Here is a 23,065-nt window from a genome sequence, read left to right as displayed (position 1 = left end):
TTTTATTTAATTTTGTCCTTTTGCGAGGGGTTCAAATGTTATATTTGCATTGTAAATGGGACTATTTCTCAGTTCTCGTAGTTAGCTAATTCACATAATAAATGCATAGGAAAAGCCTGCAAGGATTGAAGAAGTGTTTTTCTTTGCAAAATGCTATAAATTATGCTCTGAAAGCTTGAGAGAAACCCCTTTGGATGAACAGGATTAAAATCTGAATGTTGTAAGCATGAAGAACAAAACTCTTTCTATTTTTTTTTTTTTATGAGGAAGACAGTATTCTGGACATATGGCCACTTCTTGAACAAATCCAGAGAACATCCTCTGATATACCTATATGTGTTGAAAACAGGTTCAGCACTCCGCTTCAATTCCCCAGCAAATGCCAGTGTGGAAAAAGGTTTTGTTGTCACAGGTAACCCATGGAGCTTTAAAAGCAAAAGCGCTATTGTTGAGTCTGTAAAATTCAATGTAAAAAATACCCCTTTCCCTTGTTTAAGTATAAAAGAAGAATGGGGGATAGAAATGTTTCACAAGGCTGTGGAATCCAATCCAAAATATAAACTGCAATGTAGTTTCCCCTCAAAAACTTTCTATGCCTTATAATTTGCAGTAGGGTAAACGGTGCTGCTGATAAACTCTGATTAGGCTGCCTAGAATGTTGCCTGAAATCATCAGGCAGCTCTGCTCTCAGGCAACACAGTCCAAGATACTCTGGAATGTTTCTGATTCATTCACAGAACTGAATGACAGTCATTGGTAGGGCTGTAGGGAGGTATGCATGTTCTTGTCATGGAGGGCCACTGCAAAGGAAGGATTTTCTAAGAACAGCTGAATTCAGGAGTGATGACAGGGGCTTCTGCAAAGTAGGGACCAAAGAACCCGAAGCTTGGCTGTGGGGGTGCAGGCGGCTTGAAAAGACAGAACTTAGGAGAGAGGAAGAGGAGAGTCGAAAAACCCAAACCAGCAAAGTGAACCACATATCGCGTGATTCCGTTTATATGAAACATGGAGAATAGGCCAGTCCATAGAGACATAAAGTAGAATATTGGCTGCCTAGGCTGGGGGAGAGGGGTAGGGGATTGAGGGTTGATGGCTAAGGGGCACAGGGTTTCTTTTTGGCATAATAAAAAAATTCTAAAATTAATTGTAGCGATGGTTGCACAATTCTATGAATATACTAAAACGTACCGCGCTGTACATTTTAAATGGATGAATTGTATAGTTTGTGACTCGTGTCTTGATAAAGCTGTTAAAAAGGAGATTTAAAAAAAAGGGTGCCTGGCTAGCTCAGTCAGATGAGTATCTGACTAATCTCGGGGTCGTGAACTGGAGCCCCGCTTTGGGTGTGGAGATTACTTAAAAAAATCACATGGCTGTTGAATGCCTCCATGTGGTAGACAACAAATAATTAAAAAAAGAAAGAAAGAAAGAAAAATAAACTCTTAAAAACACCCATCCTAAAAAAGATGAGGAAGGAAATTTTAAGGATACAGAGCAGACGTGATAGGGATAATAGCTTCTCGTGATGCTTATACAGCTATTTCTTGATTCCCGCCCCCCCCCCATTAGCTACTTACCACTGAGTTCCTTCTATGCAAGATGAAGTCTTGCCTTCTGATACAGCCCTCCCCCACACACACATAAACTTTTTCCTCCCACCTTCCTCCCAGTACAGCTGTATTGTAATTTTTGGTAAGATCAATATTCAGCATTGATGACTCTCAAATTTATTATCTCCAACAGAGTTCTTTCTGGAGTCTGGACCACATCCAAATGCTTACTAAACATCTATAATATCTAATAGGCCTCTCGAACTTTTTGTCTAAAACAGCTCTTACTCCCCCCCTCCAAAACCTGCTTCTCTCTGCCTTTCCCATCTTAGTAAATGGCAGTGCCATTCGCCGAGGTCCAGCATGCTGGTCAACCCCCGAGCAAAAAACCCCAGGGCCATCTTTGACTTCACTTTTACTCTCCCATCCCGTATCTGAGTATCAACAAATCCATCTGGCTCTCCTGTCAAAATAGATCCAGGATCTGACACCTCCTCACCACCTCCATGATACCCACCCTGGTCCAAGACACCATCACTTCTCTCTTGAATGACTGCAATGGCCTCTCTGTTGGTTTTCTCACTTCCACCCTTAGTCCCTTGATCGATTTTCAACAGAATGGTCCAGTTAAAATAAAGGTTGGATCACATCACTCTTCTGCTTCAAAGCCTCCAGTGGCTCCCCATTGCACTGCAGAGACATCAGTCATGGTGAGATTCCTGAACCAGTAAATCCAGTTTGTCCCCAACTAGTCTGTGACCTAAGCACACAAGCCTAATGCCTATTATCTGTAGTTTTCTGGAAGCGCTAGGTAGATTAAACCTACATTAAAACAGCAATCATGGAAACAACTCAGCCTTTACCTGCTAAATGTGTAACACTCTCCAATGCAGATTTCTTTCACCCTGATAAACAGAAGTCCCCACCATTGCCTTATACATGCGATGAGGACTCTAGAATATTTTTCTACCCATTCTAAAGTCCCCTAAAGCAAATCCAGCTCTGCTTTCCTTAATGAGGAGAGGAAGGAAACACCTGCTCTTTTTCCTAAAGTAGTCCCTACAGCTATAACCCTTCTCTGGTTTCTTACCCAAGCATTTGCAGCCTTCTTGGGGGCCTAACTTGGGGAACAAACAACTCTCCAAAGAGACACTGAGGCCCACGTGCTGGGGCCACCCTTTGGATGTCTTAATATCTGTTTCTTTAGGTTTGCAAATGGCTCTGCTCCTAATTAGCATGACATTCTTGATCTGGCTATTATTCTCTTAATCCACAGTAATCGTCTTAATCTATAAATCCAAGTATGTTATCTAGGAAGTAGTGTCACCAGGAATTGAGATACAGAATTTGTTTCATGGATTACAGAAGCAGCACTGGAAGGAATTCTAGGAAAGTTGCTATAAGCTAATTTAGGAAGCGTGCTTATTCAAATAATCTTTTGAGCCTATTTTCCTCTGAAATTCTAAGAAGGAGATAGTGGCAACAGCATTTGTTTTTGCTGAGGCTATTAGACTCTTGACCATCACCTTCCAATGAAGGAGCAAGTTCAGAGAAGCCTCACTGGTGAGGCTACTTCTTGGTACTGGCCTTGCTCCTTACATGTCTTCTTCCTTTATTCATGGCCCCTGGGGTTCAAGCTGATTGCCTTTCCTCTTCCAGTCTTTTACTAAGTATCTGCTTCCCAGAGTTCTACTTCCAAAACTGACTTCAATTTCCTGTTTCCCTTTTCCTTGCTGTCCACCATTCTCTGATTCATAAATGTTTGTGGAACACCTGTTATGTTTTTATGTGTTTACATAAGACTCCATCTCTGCCCCGGAGAGTGACAAGTGTGAGTGAGGCAGATAGTAAATGACCTGACAACCGTATATCTTTGTGCAAAAGATGCGTATCTCTTACCTCTCGGCTCCTATAGGTAAGAAGAAATCCCTCCAGCTGCCTTCGTTTGTCTCCAAGGTGCTCCTCTCCCCATTGGTGTCCTCAAAGAACAAGAACATTGGTTCTCCAATGAGCTCTGGTTTTAGGAAAATAAAGCCAGGAAGAAACGCGTCTTTTGTGTAGTTTCATTTTTGGTGCAGAGTCCTCTGAGCTCAACTTCCCCTGAGCACAAGGTTAGTGGGAAAGGTGGGGGAAGCACAAAGAGCTGGTTCACCTTGGTGCAATGGTGGGTAGGGGGGGAGACTGTCAGAAGAAACACCCCAATAAATTACCCTGACACATAGATTATGTGTAAGTGACCCTGGGTTGTTTGTAAAATGAGAACCTGTGACCTTTGCGACAATTACTCATAAGAGCCAAGAGAGGACTTGCCTTTTTAGATCAGCTTTAGTTTTTAGGGAAGGGGGGTACTTTGTAGTCCACTGAGGGGCCATCCAGCTTTCCTCAGGAACTGTGACCTGGCCCAGCCTCCCGTCCATGGAGGACACGGTGATACCATCATCATGGGGCATCACCCAACAGCTGCCCAAAGATGGTGGGCACAGGAAACAGCTGCCTCCCAAGGTCAAATGATGCCTTCCCGGAACAACTCTCATCTAAGGCAACTCTGCTTCTTCACCTTTTCGATGATGCTGCTTTCACATTTTGTAGCTGCCTTGAATTTGTCTGGTTTGCTAGCAGTGGTTCCAGGCACATCATTGTAACGTTTTTGCAAGGCCCTGGGGAATAATCTGCCTGGACCTGGGCTCTTAAACTCATTTAAAGCATCTAGATCATCCCTTAACTCCCCTTCCATCCAGACCTTGGTACCCTCTTAAGGATGTGTGCTTTCCCTGTTCCATTAGAAAATTTTCTTGTTAAAAAAAAAAAAAAGAAAAGAAACTAAATTGAAATCGTTCTACTCTTTTCTCTCATTGACTTAATTTTATTCTCATGATATAAACAATGGCAGTGGTAGTTCATAGTCTACAAAACAGGAGGGAAAAAAGAAGAAAAATTTACCCATAAACTCAACATTCAGCTTGCTCTTGTTTTCTTTAAATACATGAAGATAAACATAATTCTATATTTACCACTTATCTCGCTGGCTCTGCTGTTTTAAACTTGCTTTCTCCACTTAAAGGTCTTGAAAAGGCCTGTGTTCTCACACTAGTCATTTATCATTACACCCCAGTCTCAAGCAGTGAGTTACCTCTTTGTTATTATTTCAATTATATCTATTTTTAAAGGCTCCTGAATATTTTGTTCTCTGAATTCCTTCTACTAGTTATTTTAGTTCTATAACTGTCATTGACATGACTCTGTAAACACCCTGCCATGTTGTGCACAATCGTTTATAGTCTGTGTGTGTTGATGTCACTACCCAGGCACCACCCGACTTTCTTAAGATCTTCCCATTTCTTCCTCAAAAAACGAGCATCCTCTGTAATTGCTTGTCCAGAACTTTGCTCTTGTTAAGCCCCATCCCTCTTGAACCAACTAAGCTTTTAGAGCCTCTGGCCTTGAAGTCAGACATATTTTTTTCTCTCTGGACATTTGTGACATCTGTTTTCCTAAAATCCAAGGTATGTAGTTGAATGAGCCCAGACCAGGAGATCCAAGGTGAAGTTGGCCAGGTCCATCCTGAGCTTTTCTGAGAAACTGTTGGTCTGTCCACCCCAATATTTCTTTCTGTCTCTGTCTCTGTCTCTGTCTCTCTCTCTCTCTCACACACACACACACACACACACACACACACACACACGTTAAGATCCTGCACTCCTAGGCTCCATGACCAGAGTCAGTTGGACTGAGGTGGAGACACCTGCTTCAAATTAAGTCAAGAGATTCTCTCTCCTGGGAGGATGGAACAGAGATGCAGAGACTATCAGTCTCTTCCAGAAACTCTCATGGGAAGTGATAGGACACAGAGCTTGGAGCAGCCGTACCTGACCCAAATGCAAGAGATAGCAGAGAAGGTTGGGCAGTGAGTGAGTAAGAGAGAGAGAGAGAGAGGGTGGGATGGGGGGGAGGAAGCAGGCACAGGGAAGGAAGCAGAAAGACTACAGCAGACACAGCTGTGGCCCTGCCCAGACCCCCATGGGTTCCTTTCACCGGTTCTGAGCGTGCCCATTGCCAGCCTCTGTGAGTGACTCTCTGGGGAGTGCCCTTGGGCGCTGGGGCCACCCATCCATTTAGAGAGCCTGAAGACCCTGGGAGTTTCTATTCTTCCCCCATGCTCATGCCCAGCCCCACAGACTATAATCATCAACTGAGTGGCACAAGCACAAAAGTCCAGTACCTTTGCTTGGGGCAGAACAAGGTCTGAGGTCTAATTTGCACTCTTGACCTCGCCATTCCCCTCGGAGCACCTCACTTACACCCTAATCCTTGGTGTTTGGGAGAACCTGACAGAATAGATGGGAAGCCATGCAGCCCAGGGAAATAGAAACCAAAAAAGCCTTGAGCCTGAGAGGTTAGGTCCTGGTCTGGGTCCCTCGGGACGCCCAGGCTTTCTCCTCTGTGGGTGCTTTGGCCTACTCCTGAACTTCACTCACTTCTCCCTTGGGGTTAAGCCTGAACCAGCCAGTCTCTCTGATGTATTACCCAAAACACCTTACTTGGGCATCTAGCATTTCTTGGCTACTGACAGAGTTACTGTCCTCCAAATTTCTCAGACTTCCACTGGGATCGATGTTTTTTTCCAGTTGGTCAGCATCTGGGAGATGAATTTATCAGCAAGACAAGTTTGTAATTTACCAGAGGCTCCGCTTTTACTGGAAAGGGGCTTCTGGCAGAATTTCTAGACCTTTAAGTCTAGAAAATCACTGCCGTGTTTGGCCATGCTGATGCTTTTATATTTATTTCTAGACCTTTAAACACTAAATAAAAACATATTTATTTATTACAAAATACATATTTAATATATGTAAAGATGATGTATATACATATATATACACACATATGTGTATAATTATATTTGTGTCACTCTGATCTGAGAAATAATTTTTTACTGTAATTAACAGCCTTAAAAGTATTATTTTAGTGGAAAAGTCATGTCTTTTTCCAAAAGTCTATTTATAGGAAAAAAAACACAAGCTCAGGTCCCTTATTTGGTGTTTTGTCTTCCTTTTACTATAGCCTGACTAACAAAGATATTTTTGTTGTTGATACGGAATTTCTTAATTTTTTTCTTTACGTTTCTTTCCTAAATGCCAGGTACTTCTTTGTATATTAGTTATCAAGTTCCTCCCTGGCCATGATGGAAGGAGTGCTGTTTAACAGACGTCTCTGTCAATGAATTAGGTATTTCCATCGTACTGAGAATACATTTTACAACAATTGATAAGTGTAGGAAATGAATAAAGGAGGAGGGGAGGGCAGTCTCCACGGACCTACCAGAACCCAAGTCCCTCAGGTCACCTCCCCTCCCAGGCTTCCATTTGCTCCTTGATGAAATTGTGAAGTGGATGTGAAGGACCTTGATTCTCATAGTGCTTAAAAAGGAAACATAGAAAGGAAATGTCAGCCCAATAGACTCGGAGAAGCAAGGATCAGAAATTAGTTCTCATTCCTCATTCACCAATTTTCTTTTTAAAGATTTTTGAAAACAGTTTATTTATTTATTTTGAGAGAGAGAACATGCAAGAGTTGGGGAGGGGCAGCGAGAGAGGGAGAGAGAGAGAATCCCAAGCAGGCTCCACACTGACACCGATGCTGGGCTCGAACTCACAAACAATGAGATCATGACCTGAGCCGAAATCAAGAGTCGGACGTTTAACAGACTGAGACACCCAGGCACCCCTTTTAAAAAAAAAAATGATTTTATTTTTAAGTGATCTCTGCAGCCAACGTGGGGCTTGAATCCACAACCCTGAGGTCAAGAGCGGCGTGCTCACTGACTGAGGCAGCCAGGTGCCCCCGATTTTCGTTTTTCCATCTTTAAGGCTTTGTGCTTTTCCGCTTTCTCCCCAGACTGCTTTGTTTTCAGCTGCTCTTTCGACGCCCTGATCACTGTCCACCTTTAAACGCATGAGCAATGCTTAGGAGCTCCAAATATTTTCATCCCACAGGTCACTGGACTTGCTTTTGTTGAATGCCGACCACGAATCTGGAGAGCCCTTTACACAGCACCGAATGTGCAATGTCGGTCCATGCTTGCTAAGTGGCTGGATCCAAGAAGCAGAGAGAGGATGTAGAAATCCCCTGGGAAAGAAAGCGAGGGCCCCAGGGTTCTACTTAACGATCACAGAGTGTTCGTTCTTTTGGAGCCCAGTTTAGATCTAAACCTCAGGACCTACACCCTTCAGGATAGCTGGGATTGTGTTATAACCACATAAGTAACCATCACAAAACTCCAAGAGGGAAGTATCGCTGATTTAATTAATTCTAATATATATTTAAAAGAATTTTTTTTTCTTTCACTAACATCTCAGCATCCTGATGCACCGTACAATTGATGGCCTTCTGCAGTTAGTATGGGCCAGAAGCAGCCCGCACATAGTTGTCTTTGCCTCCGCATACCCAGCCTTGGTCATTGCTGGTGAAGTTTGCATTTTGCCTGAGCTATGTGCATTGTTGGGACTATGTGTGAGCCCAGAAAATCTTGAAAATAGAGCTGGAAATTTGCTCCTAGAGAAATGATCACACTTCTTACAAAGCAACCCCCAAGGGCTTCATGGACCTAAGGAAAGAAAACTCCCCTACAGGTAGGTGAAGCTGTGTTATCTTCAGTTACCAAGATGTGCACAAAGGGACTGCCTATTTTCTGCCAAACAATGCAATAGGAGGCAGGAGAAATTGCCAGATTTCTGGCCTAGATGAAAGAAATTTCAGCGCCACGAGAGGCCGGTGTAACCAGTCCATGCGCTGTACAGGGATATTGTTCAAAGCAACATGTCAAAGTTTAATGGGTAATATTTGTCTTTATTAGAAGTAAATAATGTCTGCTTCTAATCAAAAGCATCTTAGGTTTGATTAAGTATATTATCTCCATTTTGCAGATTGAAGAAGCAATTAAATAATTTCCCCATTTCACCGTGTGAGGAAATTAGAGAGCCAGGATTCAAATTCCAGCCAGTTGGATTCTAGATCTCATGATTCTGATCACAAAACTACACCACGCCCCCCCCCCCCCACCCTCCACAACATTTAACACGGTGCCTGGTAAAATAAATATTTGTCAATATAAACTAAACTGTTTAAATAATGAAACTGTTATTCTCAGCAAGAAAAATAATCAAATATGTAGAGAATGTCTCTAAACATGGAAACATCATCATTCTTGTGGGAGAATAATTCAGTTGCTTCCAAAGCTCTGAGCCCAGGGGTAACTGGGGAACCTCGAAGGACTACATTCTCCACGTAACCTCAGATCTCCACGTAACTCAGATGACTGAGGGGGGAACACCAGGGGTGTGAACCAGATGTCAAGGGCTTGGGTCCATGGACAAAAGCATGCTCTTGGACCCCTGGCTCAGAGTTTGTAAGAGCTACCCCCCCGCCACCAAAGGCTAACTTCAACCCATCAACTCAACTATTTGACTTTGACTTGTTATCTTGTAATAACATTAATTTCTTTTTCTGATTACTAAAGTAACTCATTCAAAAACATTTTGAAAAATTCCTGAGGAAACAGTAGCCACTGTTAACTCCCTGGCGTACATACATCTTCACGTTTTGAATCAAGTTGCTTTTGTAACCTTTTCTTTGACTTAGTATATTTTGTAAATACCTTTCCGTGTATTAAACATCTAAAACATAGTATTCCATCAAGCAAATATTGTCATTTTTAACTCTTAAACATCTACAAAGTAGAAATATCATTTAGATAAGGTTTACCGTGTGTGTAATAAGCCGTAAATAGACAATGGGATTTCATCCGACAAGAGTTAAATGTAGCTGGTTTTTGAAAATGAATGGATGGAAAACTGTCTCTCTTTTTTTTAAATGTTTATTTATTTATTTTGAGAGAGAGAAAGAGAGCACCCACATCTGTGAGCAGGTGAGGGGCAGAGAGAAGGGGAGAGTGAATTCCAAGGAGGCTCCTCACTGTCTGTGCAGAGCCCAACAAGGGACTCGATCTCACAAACTGAGCTCATGACCTGCGCCGAGATCAAGAGTCAGCCACTTAACCGACTGAGCCACCCAGGTGCCCCAGAAAACGGTTTTCTGCGTGTCCCCTTGAGATCCTCCCTTCCTGCCCCTTCCCCAACCTCCCAAAGCAAAGGCTTCTTTTTTATGTTTATGTCAAATAGGACACATCAGTTCCCCAGGGGTCAGGTAACAAAGCACCACAAACTGGGTGGCCTACAACAACAAAAATTGATTCTCTCACAGCTGGAGCTACAAGTCCAAATTCAAGGTGTCAACAAGGCCGTGTCCACCCTGAAGACTCTGGGGTAGGATCTTTCCTCACTTCTGGCTGCCATTAATCCTTGGCTTCCTTTGGCTTCTAGAAACGTCACGGCAATGCCTGCTTCCACCTTCGTGAGGTCTTCCCAGTATATCTCATCTCGTCACACGGCCTCCTCCCCTGTAGTCTCTTCTTTAGGACCCCAGTCACCCTGGATTAAGGGCCTCCTCTCCATCTTTTTTTCTCTTATTATCATTATTTTCGTATTGCGCTTAAAATACACATAACATAAAACTTACCATTTTAACGAGCTTCTAGTATACAATTCTGTAGCAGTAAGTACATTCCCATTGTCATTCGATCATCTCCACTATCCATTTCCAGAACGTTTTGAATGTCCCAAACTGAATCTGTGTACTCCCATTAAAGAATAGCTCCCATGTGCCTTCCTTTCATCTCCTGGCGGCCTCTGTTCTACTTTGTGTCTCTATCCATTTGTCTGTTCCTAGGAACTTCTTATAAGTGGAGTCTTACAAATATTTAACCTTTTGTGTCTGGCTTATTTCATCATAGTATGTTTTTAAGGTTCCCCCGTGTGGTAGCATGGGGCACACTTTCAATCTTTTTCAAGGCTTAATAATATCCCATTGGATGTATATGGTGCATTTTGTCGATCCATTCATCTGACGATGGGCATTTGGGCTGTTTCCATCCTTTGGTGATTGTGAGTGATGCTGCTATGCGTACCATTGCGTAAGAATCTGTCTGAGTGCCCGCTTTCAATTCTTCTGAATATGTGGCTAGAATCAGAATTGCCAAATCACGCGGCGATTCTATGTTTGATTTTTGAGGAACCGCCAACCTGTTTGCCACAGTGGTTGCGCCATTTTATGTTCCCATCAGCAATGCACAAGGGTTCCAATTTTTCCACATCCTCACCAACTTGCCGTTTTCTCTTTTCTCCATAATAGCCATCCTAATGGGTACGAGCATGACCTCATCCTAACTAATTGCATTTGCGAAGATCCTATTGGCAAGCAAGGTCACGTTCTGAGGTTCCAGGAAGGACAAGAATTTGAAGGTAGGAGGGACTCTATGAAACTCTGTCCTGTGGTAAAGAGGCTTTCCCTTAGGCAGAGTGCGATTAAAGAGCACAGTTCCCAGAAATAACATTTACCAAAGATAGACTCTTATGTATAACTTTGAATCTGAGTAATGATGGAGGTTAAAGGACAGAAATCAATAATGTTTTCCTCATGTTCATGGCTGAATTGTTGTCTGTTATGGAAGAAAACAGTGTTGAACTAACCAACCTGACTGAAAAATGGATATCTATTTATCATGGGTTTAAAATAGTGCCTGGGTGTCTCAGTCAGTTAAGCACTGGACTTTGGCTCAGGTCATGATCTCATGGTTCGTGAGTTTGAGACCCACATCAGGCTCACTGCTGTCAGCTCTGAACCTGCTTAGGATCCTATGTCCCTCTCTCACTCTGCTCCTCCCCTGCTCACATGCTCTCTCTTCTCAAAGTTAAATAAACATTTTTAAAAAATAAAAAAACAGGGGAAGCCTGTGTGGCTCAGTCGGTTAAGTGTCCTGATCTCATGGTCCGAGAGTTTGAGCCCCACATTAGGCTCTTTGCTTTCAGTGCAGGGCCCGCTTTGGATCCTCTGTCTCCCTCTCCCTCTGCCCCTCCCCAACTCACGCTCTCTCTCCCTCTCTCTCAAGAACAAACATTTAATAAAACAACAAAAATAAAGTAAAAAATAATAAATTGCAGGGTGCCTGGGTAGCTCAGTCAGTTAGGCGTGTGAATATTGATTTCTGCTCCAGTCATGATCTCATGGTTCATGAGACTGAGCCCCGAGCTGGGCTCTGTGCTGACAGCATGCGGCTGGCTTGGGATTCTCTCTCTCTCTCTCCCTTGTTCTCTGCTCCTCCCCCGCTCACGCTCATGCATGCCTGTGCTCTCTCTCTCTCAAAATAAATAAACATGAAAAATAAATAAATAAAACAGTAAATGGCAAAACCATTCTGAAAAAGGAACTTAGCAAGTGACAGCCAAGAGAAAGGCAACAGTGGGCTAATTATCTCTCTTGATATACAGTGTGTTTGAGGGTTGTATGGAGCTTGGGTGCTGAGTTCAGTGGCCGTTGAGAAGTTTCAGATCTTTCCTCCCTTGGGTGTGTGCTCTGAGAGCTTGCCCTGCAGAGATTACGGATGGCCTTGGTTGGGTCAATGTCTCTGAAAGAGAGAGAGCATGTGTGTTTGAGGTGTGGCACATGACAAGGGGACGTATTTATTAGTTCTGGGTGAGCACATGACTGCTCCTACATCATTTCCTATTCCTTGCTCCTTGCGGGTAAATTTGTAAAAAAAGAATTTTTTTAATGTTTATTTATTTATTCATTTTTGAGAGAGAGAGAGAGACAGACAGAGCATGAGCAGGGGAGGGGCAGAGAGAGGGAGACACAGAATCTGAAGCAGGCTCCAGGCTCTGAGCTGTCAGCACAGAGCCTGACGTGAGGCTCGAACCCATGAACTGTGAGATCATGACCTGAACCCAAGTCGGACACTTGACTGACTGAGACACCCAGGCACCCCGGCAATTTTTTTTTTTTAAATAAGCTTTATGCCCAGCGTGGGCCTCGAACCCATGACCCTGAGATCGAGAGTCACATGCTCTACTGACTGAGCCAGCCAGGCACCCCTCCTAGTCAGTAAATTTTTTTTAATATTAAAATAATCAAAATCCATAAAAAGAAAATACACAATTGTCTGGTCATTTTATTTATTTATTTGAGAGGAGATATGTATTCTGATGCGATTAATTATTAATTAATTATTGGATCAATAATTAAGAGCTGTGATTCTAGAGTGCCTGGATGACTTTTGTCACAACCTCAGTCTCCAATCCAGTGTTGTTCTTTGACAAATGGGGATATCGTGCCTACTTTCCTAACCCCACGTGGCATTTGGGGGATTAGTGATATATTTTTTTAATGTTTATTTACTTATCTTGAGGGGGTGGGGAGAGAGTGGGGAGAGGGACAGAGGGAGAGGGAAAGAGAATCCCAAGCAGGATCCACCCTGTCAGCGCAGAGGCTGACTTGGGGCTCAGTCTCATGAACCGCGAGATCATGACCTGAGCGGAAATCAAGAGTCGGACTGAACCACCCAGGCGCCCCAAGGGGATTAAGTAATATTCTTGAGGGTTGTGTCTCAGGGCCTTCTCTTTCCTTCTGCATTCATTGTCCAGCCCCAGCTCACATACCCTCGGTTGGTACTTGGAGATAGAGGTCTCCAGCCCGGGCACCTTTGCTGAGACCGGACCCTAACATCCAGCTGCCCACTAATCACCTTCACTGGGCGCCCAAACATAGGCGTTCAGACTCACCACGGTCAGGATTGACGACCATCTTTCCTTATGAATCTTCTCTCCTTTCCGGTTTCTCTGAACACCAACAACATCCCACCCTGCAGGCTCCACAGGCAAAGCGGGGGTCACCCTTGCTGCTTCTCCCTCCCTTGCCCACAGTATACAACCAGACACTCACCAGAGCCTTGGTAAAGATTCTCTCCTTGACCAAACCATAGCCAGGCTCCTTTGAGCCCTTCCTTGACTAGGCCTCAACCTCGGCCTATGAAGACTTGAACAGACGCTAACACAGTTGTTAACAGTTTGCAGCCGCATCCTCTAGATGACCCTAGGGCCCCCCACCTCCCACTGGAAGTGCCTCTCTGAGAAAACTCAAGGCTGCCCAGATAACTGACGGTCCCGGCCAAACCTGCCGGCAGGGCCCCTGACTCCCCGCCTCTGGGGGAGTGTGGGAGCCTAACTTCTACAAAGGTCAGTTAGCAAACCCAGGCGGTTTCACGGGGACCAGCACTGCCTTCCGGCTCTTCCTGCTTTTTGTAACTTTTCACTTCCCTGACCCTTCTCAAACCCCTGTGCCCCTACCCCCTTCCTCCTTCTCCCTTTAAAACGCCCAGTCGCCTCTGCTCAGATGGGAAAGAAACTCAGGAGCTCAGTGGTGGCCTCTGTTGTCAGCAGTTACTGAGTGAGGTCTGTTTTCACTGCTTTAATGTCCAGCTATGTGTATCTTTGACACCCTCTCGGTTCCATCCACGTCTCTCCGCTCCTTCAGTTCTGGCCACCATCATCTCTCCCCTGGACTGCTACCTCCCAAAGAGGTCCTGGCCCCCAGACTTGCCTTCCCGCAAACCACCTTCCCACTCTCTGCACGGAACAAATTTGGCCGGTGTGTCCTCCACACCCTACGCAAAGCCCTCAGAAATGGCTTGCCCTTGCTCTCAGGATGCCAGAAGTTCTCCAGAATGGTCTGCAGTAGGCAGCCTGTTGATGACCAAGTTAGCCAACTCAGGAGGAGTTGGTTGGGAAGCAGAATCCTTTGGGGCCGGCTGACCTCTCCTCTTCCTCCCTGCCTCCAGTGGGATTGTGACTCTGCCCCTCCACCCCTGCCGTCTCCCGGTCCTCCCAGGCCCGCTCCTCCCAGGCCCGCTCCTCCCCGGCTTCCTTGGTACAAGACTCCAGGTCTCTGGAGGAAAGGGGCATCAGGAAGGTGTAGGGCCGCTTTTCTGTTTTCCTTTTATTTCTTAATGCAACGTTGTTTGCACACAGCTCCGCTCCCTGTTGCAGGGTGCCCTAACATTTTCCTTTCATTTAACCTTTACCTTATTTAACTTTGTGAGCTGGGTTTGGTTGTGATTTCCATTTTATGGATGAGCACACAGGCTTGGAGAACTTAAGACGCTTGCCCCCAGCCCCCCAGTCAGCATAGAGAGGACCTACATTCAAGTCTTCCACATCCGAAGCAATATTTTTGTTCTTCCACTCCCTCTGCTCCTTGGCTCCTCTTTCTCCGACATACCCACTGTTTCAGCAGCCCTACTTCCTTCTGCATTTTAAATTCTGTTGCAAGGGAAGTGTTTCTTCTGGTTTCCTGTCTCAGCGTTCCGTGCTCTTCTGCCCCTCTGTGTTCCACGGGGCTGACGGCGATCTGCCACAGAAAATGCATCTTCTTATTTGAAAATCTAATTTTGGGGGCCAAGTAATTTACATAAATGGCTCAAAAATTAAGCATACAGTGAGGCAGGCCATGGTCATTGTGTTTCTGCTGTTACTCTCTGTCTTTCTGTCCCCCCTCTTCTCTTCCCCACCAATAACCACTTCTGTTATTTCCTTGCTTAGTTTTCCAGAGTTTCTTTGTGTGACACAAGTACCGACGTCAATGCTTATATTCTTTGTGTTTTGCACGGAGTGCTGCACACCTCATGCACCATTCTGCACCTTGCTTTTTTTCCCTTAATGATAATATATACTGGAAATCGTCCATTATCAGGGCACGGAAAGTTCCCTCATTCTTTTTGATAGCTGCAGAGTAGTTCAATGGATGGAGATATTCCATGATTGATTTAACTTGTTCCCTAGTGATAGAATTTGGCTAGTTTCCATTCTTTAAGTATTACAAAACCGTGCTGGAATAACCTTGGATATACCTCATTTTGCACACATAGCACAAATATGCCTGAGTCAGAGAAAATATTTGATAGAAAGTGCCAAATCTTCTAATATACGTTAATATACATTCACCCCAGCAATGAATGACAGTGCTTGGTCAGGAGTCCATGCTGTTGAACTTTGATATTTTTGCCAATCTTATAGACAAATGGCAGCATATCCCTGTAGCTTTAATGTGCATTTTGCTTATGTGTAAGGGGACTGTCTATTCATATTTTAAAAGTCATTTGTATTTCCTTTAATGTGAATTGTCCACTCATATCATTTGATCTTTCAGAGAGTAGGTGTTTTGGCCTTGCTATTGACATTTAGGAGCTGTTTATACATTGAGGAGGGTAGTGTTTTGTGATATGAGTCATATGAATATTCTTCCCATCTTTGACGTTTATCTTTTTTAATTTTTTAATGTTTATTTATTTTTGAGAGTGAGAGAGAGAGACAGAGTGTGAGCAGGGGAGGGGCAGAGAGAGAAGGAGACACAGAATCCGAAGCAGGCTCCAGGCTCTGAGCTGTCAGCACAGAGCCCGACGCGGGGCTTGAACTCACGAACTGCGAGATCATGACCTGAGCCAAAGTCAGACGCTTAACCGACTGAGCCACCCAGGCGCCCCATTTGACGTTGATCTTTTGAATTTGCTTAGGATGCTTTTTGCCAAGCAAAATGTAGTTTTCTTCTTAAAGACTGGAGATTCACTTTTGGGGTGGGGGAAGTGTACAAGTCCACACACGTGTAGATCCATGGAATCACCATCACAATCAAGATACAGAACGGTGCCAACACCCCAAAAATACTGTGGTGCTGTTTGTAGTCATGCTCTCCCCCCGCCTAGAAACCACTGATATGTTCTCCCTAACATTTTTTTTCTTTTTAAGAATATTTTATAAATGGAATCGCATAGTACATAAGCTTTTGAGACTGCCTTATCTCAGCATAATGCCTCTAAGACTCATCCGAAGTGAGACCGTAGCATCCGCTTGTTCCTTTCAATTGCTGAGTAGTAGCCCATTTTACAGGATGTGTCACATTTGGTTTATCCATTCAGCCTTGGAAGGACATTTGACTAGTTTCCAGTTTGGGGCAATTATGAATAGAGCTGGATAAGTACTTATGTACAGGGTTTTTTGTGTGAATATAGAGTAGATACAGAGGAGTGGGATTTCTTGGTTGTATGTTTAACTTTATTTTTTAATTAATTATTTCCGAGAGGGAGAAAGCACGCACGTGCGCGTGCGCAAGGAAGGAAGGGGCAGAAGGAGAGGAAGAGAGAGAATCTTCAGCAGGCTCTACGTCCAGTGCAAAACATGTTGAGGGGCTTGATCTCACCACCCTGGGATGGTGACCTGAGCCGAAATCAAGAGTCGATGCTTAACCCACAGCCATCCAGTCGCCCTTTGTTTGAATGTATAGGAAGTTGCAAATTATTTTCTAGAGTGGCTGTATTATTTTGCGTTCCCACCAGCAAAATTGCTTTCCATCCTCCCCAGCAATTGGTGCTGACAGTATCATTTTCATTTCAGCCATTTTATGTATTTAAAAAAATTTTTTTAATGTTAATTTATTTTAGAAAGCACGCATGTGAGCCGGGGAAAGAGACAGAGGGAGGGAGAGGGAAAGAGAGGGAGGGAGGGAGGGAGGGAGGGAGAGAGAGAGGGAGAGAGAGAGAGAGAGAGAGAGAGAGAGAGAGAGAGAGAGTCTGTCTTAAGCAGGCTCCACGCTCAGCATGGAGCCGGACATGGGGCTCAATCCCACAACCTGGGATCATGACCTGAGCCAAAAATCAAGAGTTGGATGCTCAACTGAGTCACCGAGGCGCCCCTCTTTCAACCATTTTAATAAGTATGTAACAATAGCTCATTGTGGTTTTAATTTGCATTTCCCTAATGGTTATGATACCAACTATTTTTTCACAGGCTTGATGATGATGTCTTTTTGGCAGAGTATCTGTTCAAGCCTTTTGCCCGTTTTAAAATTACATTGTTTTCTTACTATTCAGAGAACCCTTCAGATACTGTACATGTAACTCCTCTGTCTGTTACGTGATCTGGAACTATTTTGTCTCATTGTGTCCTTTGTCTTTTTGTTCTCTTAGCAGTATCTCTGCAGATAAAACTTTGTGTGTGCTATACAAAACTGCATCATTTTGATGAAGTCAAATTAATATTTTTTTTTCTTTTCTTTTCTCTTTAGTTTTTTTTTTTAATGTTTATTTTTGAGAGAGAGAGAGAGAGAGAGAGAGAGAGAGGAAGAGAGAGTGAACAAGCAGGGGAGGGGCAGAGAGAGGGAGACACAGAATCTGAAGCAGGCTCCAGACTCTGTGCTCAGAGCCTGACACGGGACTTGAACCCATGAACCGTGAGATCATGACCTGGGCTGAAGTCGGATGCTGAAACAACTGAGCCACCCAGGCGCCCCCGTTTATTTTTGAGAAAGAGCGAGAGAGGGCACGCATATGCAAGATAGGGGAGGGGCAGAGAGAGAGGGAGACAGAGGATCCAAAGCAGGCTCTGCAGCAGAGAGCCCAGCCCCATGCAGGGTTCAAACTCATGAACTGAGCAGTCATGACCTGAGCTGAACTCAGACGCTTAGCCGACTGAGCCACCAGCTGCCCCAATAACGTTCTGTTTCTTGACATGAGTGCTACTACATTAAATGTGTTCAATTGTGAAAATTTGTCATACACATTCCTGTATGTATTTAACACTGTTTTAAAAATAGGGTGTGTTTTGATCCTATAGGCCTATAGGCTGGTTTTGAGCCAGCATCTGGCTGGCTCAACAGAGCATGTGACCCTTGATCTCAGGGTCATGCGTTCAAGCTCCATGTTGGGCATGGAACCTACTTTAGAAAAAAATTCAGTGTGTTTGTATTTAGTAGGCACGATAGCGGAATATAACACAACTGGCATCAAAATCCAACCACACGATCCATTACCATTAATGTGTTGTAGGGTTCTGTTGGCTAATGTTTTACTTAAAAGTTTTGCACTGTTACTCATAAGTGAAATTGGTCTATAGTTTTTTTTCTGAGTGCCATCTTTGTCAAGGACTGGGATCAATAGAACACTTGTTTCATACAATCAGCTTGGAAGTTTTCCTTCTTTTTCTATGTGCTGGCTTGTGTTAAAATAGCATTGGGACTACCTTATCTTTAAAGGTGGACAGAAGACAGAATTCCCCTTTCTAATCTGGACCTGGGGTGACTTCCTCTATTTCTTCACTGGTAGTCTGTTTAGACAGGTTAATTTTGATAAGTAGAATTTTTCTTAAAAAATTATACATTAGAGGGCCGCCTGGGGGGCTCAGTCAGTTAAGCATCTGGCTTCGGCACAGGTCATGATCTCGCGGTTCGTGGGTTCGAGGGCCATGTCGGGCTCTGTGCTGACAGCTCGGAGCCTGGAGCCTGGAGCCTGCTTCGGATTCTGTGTCTCCCTTTCTCTCTGCCTGTCCCCTGTTCTCTCTCTCTCTCTCTCTCTCTCTCAAAATTAACATTAAAAAAATTTTTTTAATTATACATTAGATCACTAACTGTATTATCTCAGGTTAGTTACCTCATCACCAGAAGCCTCAGTTTCTTGGTCTGAAAAAAGGAGATAATGATAGAACCTCCTTCATATGGGAAAAATTTCTGACTGGTAAATGGTAAGTGCTTAGTAAATATGAGCCAGTGTACTAACAAACTTTAAGACAGAAAAAATACCTTGTAAAACACAATTGCTCTGCCTTGGTATTAGAAGAACCAGTAACACCTAAATCTACTGTCTTGCTGGTAACGTCATTTCCTTGGAAAATAACCGGTTATGACACATACTAAGAACTTTGCTTTTCTAATTTTCCTTATAGTTTAAAATTTTTTTTAATATTTTTTTTTTGAGAGAGAGAGAGAGGGAGGGCAGGAGTGGGAGAGGAGAGGAGAGGGAGAGAGGGAGAGGGAGAGGGAGAGGGAGAGGGAGAGAGAATTGAGCCTGAAAGGGGAAGAGAGGGGGAGAGACAGAATCTGAAACAGGTTCCAGGCTCCCAGCTGTCAGCACAGAGCCTGATGGGGAGCTTGAACTCAAGAACCACGAGATCATGCCGAGCAGAAGTCAGACACAACTGACTGAGCCACCTAGGTGCCCCTTTTTTATTTTTTTAATGTGTATTTATTTCTGAGACAGAGAGAGAGAGAGAGAGAGAGCACATGAGTGGGGGCAGGGGGAGGGGTGGGCAGAGAGCAAGGGAGACACAGAATCCGAAGCAGGCTCTAGGCTCTGAGCTGTCAGCACAGAGAACACAGGGCTTGAACTCATGAAATGTGAGATCATGACCTGAGCTGAAGTCCCGTGCCCACCAACTGAGCCACCCAGGTGCCCCTTTCCTTATAGTTTTAAAGTAACTTCACGTATACCATATTCATTGGTTTTATGTAAGAACTGAGAAGAAGGCAGTGGTTTATAAAGAAACATTAAATTTTTTTCTGAATGTAAAACACACAGATGCTCATTGAAAACATTTTAGACATTTGCAAAATAATTTTTTCAAAAGTGAAAAAACTTAAAATTCTAACAACAACAAAAAAGCACTCACATAGTGGTATTTTCCCCTCCTTCCAAATTTTTTTCCTATGCATTTAAGATCAAAACTGTAATTTCATTTTGTATGCAAACTTGTGTCCTGAGTCTTAAACTGAATATAATAAAAATGACTTATCCTGTACAGATCAGTCTCAGAATGAGGTCCGTCCAACACATATGTGACTCTAAGTAGCCCAGAGAAATAAGGTAAGACTTTACTCGATGTCTCTGAAGGGTATTGTGATGGGGGAAAATTGAAGCAGGTACAATGAGAACTCCAAGGAAAGCTCGAGCATTGTAAAATGGATTTTGGATGTTTTGTTGTGTTTTCATGATTAATATTTCCTTCCCAGTCTCTACAGATGGTAACAGGATAACAACCCTTCTCGTTTGTCTTCTGTGCTAACTGTCCTTCAACATCCCTTCTCCCCTAATTCGATTCCCATGGGATTATCAGTTTGGCTATGGCAGTTCTTCTAAAGACGACATTTCCCAGACTCCCTTGCATTTGATGTAGCACTGTGACCACCTTCTTGCCAATGGGGCGAGTCTTAAAGTGATGCACATAACTTGCAGAGTGTGGCCCTAAAGAGAGTGTTTCCTTTTCTTTCCCCATCCGTCGTAACTAGAATATACTAGAATGTGGGAACTAGAATTGTCTTCTTGGACAGCAAGATGGAAGCTATGCCTAGGATGGCAGAATAGAAGGAAGCTGGGTCCCTGGTTCTGGGAATCCAGTTCCAGACACCCTGCCTAGGTTTCTCTGCAAGAAAATTATACTTCCGTCTAGTTAAATAAACGTTTCTCTGTTAGCGCAGCCAAATCTAAATCCTAACAACACATCTTCTCACGAGTTTATACTCAGTCCTCGTTGGCCTTATGTTCACTCTGTTCTGTGATCCACTGACCTGGCATCTTGGTGAATGCCTTATCATACAAAGGAGGCTGACCTCCATCCCTGCTGCCACATCCTCGGCCCAAGCCCATATGCTCCCATCCCCATCCAGGTGCTGGCCACGGAGGTCCTTTCCTCCTACCCCAGCGCCTCCCTAACTCTATCAGGCGGAAGAGTCTATTAAGCATTTAAATAAAAATGATTAAAAAGCTTAAAACCCTTTTTTTATTTGAGAGAGAGAGAGAGAACATGAGCAAGGGAGAAGGGCAGAGGGAGAGAGAGAATCTCAAGCAGTTTCCTGCTCAGCACAGAGCGTGACACAGAGCTTGATCCCATGACCTGAGCCAAATTAAAGAGTTTGATGCTCAACCGATTGTGCCACCCAGGTGCCCCCCCCCCACCAAAACCCATATTTTAATGACTGGAAAGATTCCATTCTATACTTTTTAGAAGTATTTTTTAATGATTATTTATTTTTGAGAGAGAGAGACAGAGAGAGACAGAGAGTGAGCAGGGGAGGGGCAGAGAGAGAGGGAAACACAGAATCCAAAGCAGGCTCCAGGATCTGAGCTGTCAGAACAGCCATGAGATCATGACCTGAGCTGAAGTTAGATGCTTAACAGACTGAGCCACTCAGGCACCCCTGAAAGTATTTTTTTTAAGTTTGTTTGTTTATTTATTTATTTATTTATTTATTTATTTATTTATTTTGGAGAGAGAGAAAGAAAGCATGGAGTTGGAGAGGGGCAGAGAGAGAGGGGCAGAGAGAATCCCAAACAGGATCTGCCCATTGAGATCTGCACAGAACCCAATGCAGGGCTCAAACCCATGAACCGTGAGATAATGACCTGAGCCGAAGTCGGTCGCTCGATCGACTGAGCCAACCAGGCATCCCCCATTCTATAATGTTTAAATCAACCACTATCATTGGATATTGTTTACCATTATAGAGAATAACAAGCCATGGTAGAAAGAAAATGGGCAGCAGGAAGGGCAGGTGTGACTTTGACTTCCACTCTTTTAAAAAAATTTTTTTAACGTTTATTTTTGAGAGAGATGGAGCATGAATGAGGGAGGGGCAGAGAGAGGAGGAGACACAGAATCTGAAGCAGGCTCCACATTCCAAGCTGTCATCACAGAGCCTGATGCGGGGTTCGAACCCACAAGCCACGAGCCAAAGCTGACACTTAACCGACTGAGCCACCCAGGCACCCATTGACTTCCACTCTTAACCATTCACCAACCGTGATTTTGAGCAAATCATTTCCCCTCCCTGGCCTTCCATTTTCTTGTTTGTTTAATAAACACTACAATACCCATCTCTCTGATTTGTCACGAAGGTTAGAGATAAGTCAGCTAGCACGATAGCACTCCCACATAGCAGGTTCAACAAAGGGGTGGTGGTGGTACATTGCTGTACAATAATGCTATTTCTGCATACTGGCATTTTTCTTAAATGATAAGAATCCTGCAGTGGGGGATTATTGGTTCAAAGGATAGAATGTTTTTTAGACCCTTGATTCACACTTGGTAGGACTTATCACTGACATTTTTCAAAGTAAGAAACCAAGGCTCAGGGGGGCCTGGGTGGCTCAGTTGGTTGAGCATCTGACTCTTGATGTAGGCTCAGGTCATGATCCTAGGTTCATGGGATCCAGCCCTGAACTGGGCTCTGTGCTGACAGCATGGAGCCTGCTTGGAATTCTCTCTCTCTCTCTTTCTCTCTCTCTCTGCCCTTTTCTGCTCTCTCTCTCTCTCAAAATAAATAAATAAACTTAAAAAAAAAATAAAAAAGAAACCAAGGCTCAGAGAAGTAAAGCAGTTCAGTTAGGGTTTTAGGGCTCATAAATGGTAAAGACCATATGTCTCTACCCGTGTCTTCTAACTTCTGGTCTTGGGCAATTTCTACGAAGTGTCATAGACCCAGAGCCCTAATCTTTGCACTGTGAGAAACGGAATTAAAACTGTTTGTGAAAATCAGCTGTGTAATATCACTGGACATTATAATATCATTACTCATTCTGACCCATCCTCTCAGCAAACTTTTATGGGTGTGTAGCAAGGGAGGGGATGTGGTAGAAAGTCAGCAGCATCGGTCAGGGAATCGGGGATTCTTCCCAGCCTCGTCATTTACTCCTCATGTTATCTTGGCAGAACAGTCAATATATCCGGGTGACAGTTAACTTATCTGTAAAAACAAGAAGAACTCTGGGTAATTCCAGAAGGTCACTTCTTGTTTAAAGTCCTATCGTTAAG

General features: G+C 43.8%; 1 long non-coding RNA gene and 1 other non-coding gene across 2 annotated transcripts; one reads left to right on the top strand and one right to left on the bottom strand.

Moving 5' to 3' along the window:
* Nucleotides 1-272: 272 nt before the first annotated feature.
* LOC144615736 (uncharacterized) lies at nt 273-21,485 on the top strand. Its single transcript, XR_013554294.1, has 4 exons — nt 273-412; nt 7,904-8,176; nt 10,794-10,903; nt 20,060-21,485. It is a non-coding gene; the product is annotated as an uncharacterized LOC144615736 (long non-coding RNA).
* TRNAE-CUC (transfer RNA glutamic acid (anticodon CUC)) lies at nt 12,456-12,528 on the bottom strand. Its single transcript has one exon. It is a non-coding gene; the product is annotated as a tRNA-Glu (tRNA).
* Nucleotides 21,486-23,065: the final 1,580 nt, after the last annotated feature.

Source organism: Panthera onca, chromosome A1 (assembly GCF_046562875.1).
Source record: "Panthera onca isolate mPanOnc1 chromosome A1, mPanOnc1 haplotype 2, whole genome shotgun sequence".
Taxonomy (NCBI): Eukaryota; Metazoa; Chordata; class Mammalia; order Carnivora; family Felidae; genus Panthera; species Panthera onca.
Note: the sequence above shows the minus strand (reverse complement) of the source record. Positions and strands in the feature narration are given on the sequence as shown.